Genomic DNA, 10,555 nt, shown 5'->3' with positions numbered 1-10,555 from the left:
TTCAACCTTATTTTTAAGGCACTTCTACTAAGAATTAGTATCATAATAAGTTCTTTTCCCTTACAGGGGCATGTCTTGCTTGCAAGAGGAAGTTCCTGGGTTCCCGATTCCAGATGATTCGTTGCACAGGCTGCGGCAACATTGTATGGCAGCCTAAAACAGACATGTCCATTTGAAATATTCTTTGCGCCAAAGTGTTTTGTACATGCAATTTACAGGCATGATCTTACAATTCATGTAATGTAAAATGCCATGAGTTACTGGCATGATGTTGATACAAATGGTACATGTTGATACAGCTAGCTACTAGCATGGACTATTCTGAATGCTTGTTGTCCATCATATAAACTGATGTTGATACGAATGGTACATGTTGATACAACTAGCTACTGGCATGGACTATTCTGAATGCTTGCTGAAAATAATAGAAACTGATTAGAAAACTAAATTTCATGAATTCAGAAGAAAGAGATGCGCTTGCCTTCCATGTACACCAACTAGTTGATGAAATTAGTACAAGTTTAATACTGAAAAACTAAATGCACATTGAGTGGCAGTCATACTACTTTCTAGCACATGATTAAGATGAAAATAATTGAGAATATCAGAAGAGTGACTGTAAAGTTAATAGAAATGTTTTAAGTTTTTTTCCTTCACTTTTTATAGTTTTAAAATAACCGAGGTAATTCGACAGAAGTTTTAAAAATGAATTGCATATGAAGTTAATTATGAGGTTTGATTTAGTCCATCAGTTTAAAGTGATTGAGCCATTCTCTTTATCTAGTCCATCATTCTTTTGTCGCTCTATGTTTATCTAGTCCATTATTCTCAACCCGGTCAGCTGAACTGACCTTAATCTTTGAAATAGGAATATTTTGCATTCGGAGTTCGGGTTTTCAAATTTTAGTGACCTAAGAAAATCACATTTTTACAAATTTAAGTGTGGCATGTGATTATCGGGTTAAATTCTGTATTTACCGGTGAGGTTTAATCAAATTTCTTATTTGTATTTTGGGCTTTTATATGTTGGTATCTCTGACCATCCAAAATGCTAGTGTACAATTTTAGTTCTTGGTTTAACCTTGAATAATTTGAATGTAAATGGCAAAGTCAAATCTTTCAAGCTTAGGATCAGTAATAGGACCATCTTGAAATTGTAAGCACAAAACAAAACAAGTTACATCAGAAAATAAATTACACCACTTAGAGTTATATCATAATGTCAAGTAACATCACAATACAAGTTACATCAACCACATCCCCATAATTACAATCCAAGTACATACAACTACCACGATAGAAACTCTAAATTTCCTATTCAATGAATATATTTCATCACTCAACTGTATAGTTACATAATTGTTGTTTTCATCATCCAAAACATCATTATATTCAACTGCACCCTCGTAACTAGCACATTTCTTCAATTCACTAATTTCTAACTTTAATTTTTTGTTATTCCTCTTCAACTCATTAATAATTATCTTACTTCTATCTGATGGTTTTGGATCATGTCATAAGAAAAAGTCACATCCTCTTTGCTGAATTTTAAATCAACTTAATCAAAATTCAATAATTTAAAAACTCACAACGTCGTGTTAATATAACGAAAATTTACTCTATATTTTGGACATGAAAAAAATTGCCTTCCTGGATTTGATTCAGTCCATGATGTCTGGAGAATAGCTCGTAATCCACAATAACATAATATGTGGGGAGCTTCACATTGCTCGTCATTCATACGTCGTCCAGTGAAAGATGATGTTGATGAAGAACCAACTGCTATGAATTTTCTCTACTTATACCTGAACAACACCAATATGCGAAAAGGCATAAAATCGTGTAAAACCTACTCCATAGACCATAAGGTTATAAATGCTGAAAATATTCAACCTAATTTGATCAAATTAGGTCCCAAGAAACACTTACAAACAAATCTACATATTATACATATTAGTTCTCTCACAATTCGAGTAACATATTTATAAATGCTGGAGCATTCTCAAACATATCTATCTCATGTAACATAAACAAATTTGCAACACAAATTATGCCAACTACATATAGAGTTTTAAACTACAATGCTACTTGCATCTCTCTATGCCAGCAATTGTTCCAAGGACTTGTGATGGAAACTACATATAGAGTTTTCTTTTTCCATATGAGAAACTTTACATGAAATCAATTTGCAAACAACAATTTAAGTTTCCCTACAATTAATATAAGTTTTTGTTTAACAACACAAAAATCATAGAAGCAAAATTACACAAGCAGGAAAAAAACAGAAATATATAGGTATGTCAAACAATCTAAAGCAGGACAGATACTTAACAAAGCCATAGGTTAACAGAAATATACAGAAGTGTTTAAAATCCTAAACAATACTCATATAGGTAAGGTTGATGTATCAAATATTGGTTGAAATTACAAAGTCATAGTAGATACTTAAAAAATTATATCAAGCTTGGAGAATTTTAGGACAACCTGAGAGGATGTAGCGGTGGGGAGAAGAGTCACGCGTTGCAGCGAGAGAGCTCGCAGTGGAGGAGCTTGTCGCAGAGGGAGGCGTCGCGAGAGAGGGAGGCGTCGCGACGAAGGAGCTGCTCGTCGCGAGAGAGGGAGGCGTCGCGAGAGAGGGAGCTGCTCGTCGCGAGAGAGGGAGCTGCTCGTCACGAGAGAGGGAGGCATCGCGGCGAAGGAGCTACTCATCGCGAGAGAGGGAGGCGTCGTGGCGAAGGAGCTACTCGTCGCGAGAGAGGGAGGCGTCGTGGCGAAGGAGCTGCTCGTCGCGAGAGAGGGAGGTGTCGCGGCGAAGAGCTGCTCGTCGTGAGAGAGGGAGGCGCCGCGGCGAAGGAGCTGCTCATTGTGAGAGAGGGAGGTGCCTACAAAACCCTAGCTCGAAGAGAGAGGGAGGCGGCGAGAGAGAGGGAGGAGCTTCGGCGGAGAGGGATCAGCAACAGGAAACCCTAGATCACGGGAGGAGAGGATGTGTTTTCTCTTTGTTGGCTTTAACACAGTTTTAATCCTTTAACTTATTTGATGTGGGGTGTCCAAGTTGTTGGAGTGTATACTGAAAGCCTAAGCTTTTGTAAACATTTATTTTGAATAAAGAATCACATTTGGTCAATTTATCTACATTTGTTTGTAGTTGTTCAATTAATTTATATTGTAGATAAGATAGTATGTGGTGTCACATGCAGAAGATGATGTTATCAGTACCTTATAAATTATAAACAGTAGCTCACACCCAAAATGGAAAGGAATAAACCATTAGAAGGTCGTAGTGTAATTAGGTATTAGTTTATCTTAACTATATAATTACACTAGTACACTCAGAGTGTATTGAGTAGGACCATTTGAGGTCGTTTCTTTTATACTGACTTTATAAAGGAACAAAGACCTCAGTTATTATGGAAGTGTGTGCTCTTAATCCCAATATAATAACAAGCACATATATTTGATATTTATTTCTTTAATTTATCAATGGGTGAGATTTAGTTCGATGAATCAATAAGCCCGATAAGTTGGGAAATGATATCACTTATAGTGTGTGTTGTTGATTATAGAAGGAAACTGTGTCCTAGAGATACTAGGTTGATAATGTCCCCAAGAGGAGCTCATAAGGATTGTCATGTTAAACCCTGCAGGTGGACTTAGTCCGACATAATGATAAGGTTGAGTGGTACTACTCTTGGACTAAGATATTAATTAAATGAGTTGTCAGTAACTCACTTAATTAGTGGACATTCGATATCTTAAACACAGGGAGACTAACACACTCATAATAAGAAGGAGCCCAAAAATGTAATTTGGGATTGGTGCGGTAGTTCAATAATAGTTCTCTAGTAGAATGAATTATTATTGATAAAATTAAGTTGTGTGTTCGGGGCGAACACGGGATGCTTAATTTTATCGGGAGACCAAAACCAATTCCTCCTCTCGGTCCCTATCGTAGCCTCTTATTTATAGAGTACTATACCCACCTATACCCACCTTCTATACCCACCTAAAGGGGGCCGGCCAAGCTAGCTTGGGAATCAAGCTAGGGTCGGCCTAAGCTTGGTTTATAAGTGGCCGGCCCTAGCTTGAACCCAAGCTAGAAGGGGCCGACCATAATGAAATTAAAAAGAATTTTTATTTTTATTTTTATTATGTGGAAGATATAATTATTAAAGAGAATTAAAATTAAAATATCTCTCTTAAAAGGATCTACAAAAGATTAAAGAAAGAGATTAGATCTCTTTCCTTATTTATAGATTGGAAAGATATTTTATTTTCTCTTTGAAAATTATTCACATGCTAAAAAATTAAAATTATAGAAATTTCTTTTTATCAACCATGAAGGGATTTTTGAAGAGAAATTTTATTTTTAAAATTTTCGGAAACAAATTAGGAAGTTTTAATTTGTTGATTGAAACTTGTCTAATTTGTCTCTCTATGATGTGGCCGGCCATTATAAGTTTAATTGGGAAATTTTATTTTATTTTTCTCAATTAATTCATGTCAAGGAAAATTAAGGAAATTTTATTGTAATTAAATTTCCTAATTTACCAAGGCTAAGGAATATAAAAGAGGAGGTTGGGGTGCCTTCATGAGGTACAACCTCTATTATTTTTCTCCCTCTCTTATTCTTTGGTGTGGCCGTCTATCCTCTCTTCCCCTCTTCTTCTTTGTGGTGGCCGAACTCTCCTTGGCTTGGAGCTCTTGTGGTGGCCGGATACTACTTGGAGAAGAAGAAGAAGAAGGAGAGAAAGCTTGCATCCCTTGGAGCTTGGTTGGTGTTTTCTTCATCCTTGGTGAAGCTCTTTTGTTTTGGCCGAACCTAGCTAGGAGGAGAAGAAGGTGCTTTGGTGGTTTCTCATCTCGGAAGATCGTTGCCCACACAACGTCCGAGGTTAGAAGAGGAATACGGTAGAAGATCAAGAGGTTTTTCTAAAAGGTATAACTAGTAATTTTTCCCTTCCGCATCATACTAGTTATTTTTGGAAATAATACCAAATACAAGAGGCTTACGATTCTAGTATTTCGAATTTATTTTCGATGTAGTGTTCTTATGTTTATTTCTTTTCCTTGTGATTTGATTGTTCCTTTCGATTAACCTAAAGTTATTTTAGGAAATTAAATATTAGCTTTCCATAAAAGGTTTTGTCTAGTCGGTGGTGGTTGCTCCCATATCCAAGAAGGTCATGTGCCTCGCCACGTCAGTACTGGGAACTAATTATGGAAATTAATATTTAATGGAATTAATAACTTAAGGTGATTTGGGTCGAACGTGTTAAGTTCCGCAGGAGATCCAAGTCAAAACCTAAAAGAACAAATAGATTAAGTTTTGGATCAAACGTGTTAAGTTCCGCAGGCGATCCAAAATTTAATTTAAAAGAACACATGGTAGCTAGGAAAAGGTTCAGACATTTGTACAAAATTTTTGTACAGTGGAACCTCTAGGTTTTTCGAGTAGCAACCAACAATTGGTATCAGAGCTAGGGTTTTGCCTCTGTGTATTTGGTATTAGTTTAATTATGCACATGTCATACATAATTTAGGCAGGTTAATAGTAGGATGTGCTAACTTTGTGGATGCAGGATCCAACTATTATGGCTTTTAGTTATTATGTGTGTGATTGTACCCTTGGACATGTCAAGGGCATTTATATGTGTGTGTATGATTGTATTATAAAATACAGCAGGAGCTGTATTTAGTTTTATTAGGATTTTATTTTTGATCTAGATACATGTACATTCCTTTTATGGAATATAGGATCAAAAATATAAAATTCTATTTATGTCGCGGATCGAATCTTGCAAAGCGTGGAACCTTCTGAGGACCAGAGGCGCAGCGGAACAAGGAGCAAGATGGATGCGACAGCAAGACCCGGTGGCGGTGGCCAAATATGGCAGTAGCTTGGGATGACAACACACGAAAGACAACTATAGATAAAAGTCATAATAGTTGAAATTTAGATTTTCTATTTATTGCTTTTATATTGTGCTGTGTGTGCATGTTAGTATACATGTTTAGTAGGCTAGCATAGTTAAAATTCCTCATTTATAAATAACTAAGTGGGAGAGGGATTTTTAAATAAATCCAATGGTCTCCATTACTGGTTTGTAAGTGATGCAAACAAGCTTGCGCGTTGGCTCTGAGTGTCTTCCTCCATATCGGATGAGCTTGTTTGTGGATCACTAGAACAGACTTCCATTTTGGATGACTATAGGAAGTTAATTAAGAGCGTGTGATCTTCCCCATCGGAAGGGGCATAATCTTATTAATGGGCTTAGTGTCAAGTAATGGTATACACTTAGACACATCTAATAGTATCCTCCCCATCGGAGTCACTGCTATTATTTGTGTGACCAAAGGATACCAACTATTAATTTTATTTGTCAAAAAGTTAGGTTGACAAGATAATAAAATTAATGGGTTAAACCCTCCTTTTACAAATGCTGAATTTGTATACGTCCACACTATCGTGACATACAATATTCACGGTGTTTTGAGGTGTTGGTTAATTTAAAATAGTATTGTTTGAGGAATCAATATTATTCTAAATTTAGAGTTCTGACCAAAAGTTATTTGTGATTCTTAGGATGACTTTCAACCCACTGTCCATCATACTTCAACAGAATAGACTTACTGGACCTAATTACATAGATTAGAAAAGGAACCTAGATATTGTTCTTACTGAAAGCTATAAATTTGTACTGACTGAGTCTTGCCCTGAAGCACCGACTGGTGAATCTACCCAAGAGGAGATTGAATATCATTGGAAATGGGTAAAAGCAGATAAGATGGCGCGGTGTTACATTTTGGCTTCAATGTCAAATGTATTGCAACATCAGCATCAAGATTTACCAACAGCTTATGATATTATGAACAATCTCAAGGAACTCTTTGGTCATCAGGATAGGGCTTCTAGGCAAGAAGCCATGAGAAAGATAATGACAACCACCATGCAAGAGGGTACTCCTGTGAGGGATCATATCCTAAATATGATGGCTTATCTGAACGAAATACAGATCCTTGGAGGAGAAATTGATGGGGAAACCCAGATCGATATGATCCTCCAAACGCTACCTAGAAGTTTTGAGCAGTTCCGCCTGAACTATAATATGAATAAGAGGATATATTCATTAGCGAAACTACTGATAGAACTTCAAGCAGCAGAAGGATTATTTCGTCGCAATTCTCAAATTCACTATGCTGAAAATGGTTCTACTTCTAAACCGAGAGGAAAGAAGAAGAAGAAACAAGCTGGCTCGGCAAAGAAAGTGAATAAATCTCAGAGTACAGGATTTAAAGATGGAGTGAAGAAGCCGAAGGGCAAGTGCTTCATCTGCAAGCAGTCAGGATATTGGAAGGCGGACTGTCCTCGTAGGAACAAAAACAAAGGGGTTCCAGGAAACCTGACGACTATCTGAAGGAGAGATTACCGTCTACATGGGTAATGCTACTAAGGTGGCAGCTGTTGCAGTGGGAGACATCTACTTATCTTTTAGTAGAAATAGAAATTTGATTTTAAGAAATTGTCTTTATGTACCCAGTTTTAGAAAGAATTTAATTTCAGTTTCTAAACTGTTTTTAGATGGATATTCAGTTTCCTTTAGTAACGATGTAGTTATTAAAAGAAATAAAGTGATTATCTGTTCTGGTACACTAGTTGGCAATTTATATATTTTAAATCCAATTTCTCCCACAAAGCAAAACATGGAAATTTATAACTCATCTTCTAACTCAAATAAGAGAAAAGAACCTTCGGAAATGAATCAAGCATATCTTTGGCATCTAAGGCTTGGTCATATTAACTTAAGTAGGATTCAGAGGCTTATGGCCGATGGACTTTTGGGTTCATTAGAGTTGGAAAATTTTTCAACTTGTGAATCTTGCTTAGAAGGTAAAATGACCAAGAGGCCTTTTAAGGCCAAGGGATATAGAGCCAAAGAAGTGTTAGAATTGGTTCACTCTGATTTGTGTGGTCCTATGTCTGTCCAGGCAAGAGGAGGTTTTGAATATTTTGTCTCTTTCATAGACGATTATTCAAGATATGGATACATTTACCTAATGCGCCGCAAGTCCGAGTGCTTTGAAAAGTTCAAAGAGTACAAGGCTGATGTGGAGAAACGATTAGGTAAAAGTATCAAGACACTACAGTCTGATCGTGGTGGCGAATACCTCTTAGGAGAGTTTAGGAATTACTTATCAAAGGCCGGGATTCAATCCCAACTGTCTGCACCTGGTACACCCCAACAGAATGGTGTGGCAGAACGAAGGAATAGGACTCTTATGGAGATGGTCAGATCGATGATGAGTTATTCAGAATTACCAAATTCGTTTTGGGGATATGCTCTGGAAACAGCAGTATACGTTCTGAACTTAGTACCTTCTAAATCAGTTTCTTCTACTCCCACAGAATTGTGGAATGAGCGAAAACCCAGTCTAAGACATATTCGGATTTGGGGTAGTCCAGCATATGTGCTGAAACCAGATGCTGATAAGTTAGAATCTCGTACAGAAGTTCGCGTGTTTGTGGGATATCCCAAAGGAACAAAAGGAGGTTTATTTTATAGTCCTAAAGACCAGAAGGTCATTGTTAGTACCAATGCCCAGTTTTTAGAAGAAGACTATATAATGGATCACAAGCCCAGTAGTAAAGTTGTTTTAGAAGAACTAAGAGAGGACACGTCTACTTTAGTACCAACAGTACAAGATGAAGTACCACAAGAAACTGCAACACGTGTCACACATGATACACAACCACAGACAGTGCCTCGTCGTAGTGGGAGGGTTGTAAGACAGCCTGAGAGATTCATGTTTTTGGGAGAGTCTTCGGACTTGATCCCAGGTAAACATGAACCTGATCCCCAGACATATGACGAAGCACTTAGGAATAAACATTTTTTTTTTGCAAATAAAGAGTACATGTAATAATATAAAAAAATATGAAAATATATAAAACTAGAAATTTTAATCAATATTGCCTCCAAATTTTGCTCCCGACGCTTTTGGTGGTAGTGTTTCTATTACTTCGTACCACAAATAAACACGTGTCCTATAATGAGTGAACCATCCTTTAGCTTCACATAATGAATGTTGCCACCACCACGTTGGAATGGTGGTACAGGGTAATGAGGATGTAAGAAAATTTGTACGAAGTGATTGCCAACATGAGCAATGGCTATTTCTTGACGCTCATGGTTTGGAACTGGAGGAGTTCTTAATGGCGAGTAAAACAACTCCCAACATTCTCATCAAATGTATGTAGTACAAGATTGTACCTTGATGCGATGACAATTTCCTAAGGCATAGGGTCCATCCAATACATTTCTGGTGCCCAAAGCTCGAACCAATTCAATGAGAATAATAGATTGATTACCAAATTTTGATCTGGATACAGTTGATCATATAGATCCTTATTTTGTTAAATCTCTTCTATAAGCTCGAATCGTACTTGAAACCAACCTTCTTCACCATACCCAATTAGTGCAGCTATTGCTTTGAATCCACAATGACCATCAGGTTGAACATCAATATGTGAGAAATATAACGTTGCAGAGGCACAGGTAATTTCTCAATATAAGTATCATGGATGGGTGGAATTAGAGAGTGATCATGAGTCGTTTGAGTATTGCAAACCTTCAACTCTCTTCCACGTCTTTCTCTCTCTCTCTCGATGTTGTAGTCGATTGAGAGACCCTAGATCCTGAAGTGGATGCATCTACAAAAGAAGGTATACGACGTCCACTTTGCTCATCTCTACCCGTAGGTCAACCTCTATGTTCTGTGTTGTATGAAGGGGCTCGAACTATACTTTGAAATGGATCTATCATATCGAAAAACTTGTCTATCATATGCTTTCGTATATGTGGATCCATTCCATATAATATCTCAACAATGTGGGATGTCCTGTTAGGTTGTGCTCCCTCGTCATTAAACTGATGTACGTGCATCGACAATCTCCTCCAATGAGCGTTGATACTCTGAAGCAGAATTGGAATGGAAAAGTAATAGTAATGTGTAAGATTATGCTCGCATAATAATCCGTATACAATTTTGATAGAATAGTTGCATCTACCGACTAGTTGGTGAGATGCTTCCTCAATGCATTTTAGCTGACCAGAAATCAACTTCATTGCCTCTAATGAAATCTGACACCGTATTTGACTGAAAATGTCATCATGTAAATGTCGATGACATGGAATGTTGAGAGATCTCTCGAACGACTTCTTAATATCCCTGAATTGAATTTTCAACATCTTATATATTTTTTCAAAAGATATCTGTAGGGATAACATGGTATCTCCCAAATATAACTTCAGTCTCGCATGTGCAAACTCTGCCCTGCAATAAAAAAAAATGCATTGTGTTTAAATACTGAAAAGAATTGAAATAGTACAATAATGAAAAAAAATTAAATAATAAAGCTATAAAGTGACTATACCTTTGATTTGAATTGCTCCCAAGATGCATACATGTATCAACCCATGCTGAAACAAACCGCTCTTTGTAAGGGTGTAACCATGTATCCCAAAAGTAATTTAGACCACCCTTGAATCGTTGA

This window comes from Zingiber officinale, chromosome 3A (assembly GCF_018446385.1).
Source record: "Zingiber officinale cultivar Zhangliang chromosome 3A, Zo_v1.1, whole genome shotgun sequence".
Taxonomy (NCBI): Eukaryota; Viridiplantae; Streptophyta; class Magnoliopsida; order Zingiberales; family Zingiberaceae; genus Zingiber; species Zingiber officinale.
The sequence above is the reverse complement of the archived record's forward strand: the minus strand, read 5'-3'. Positions refer to the sequence as shown.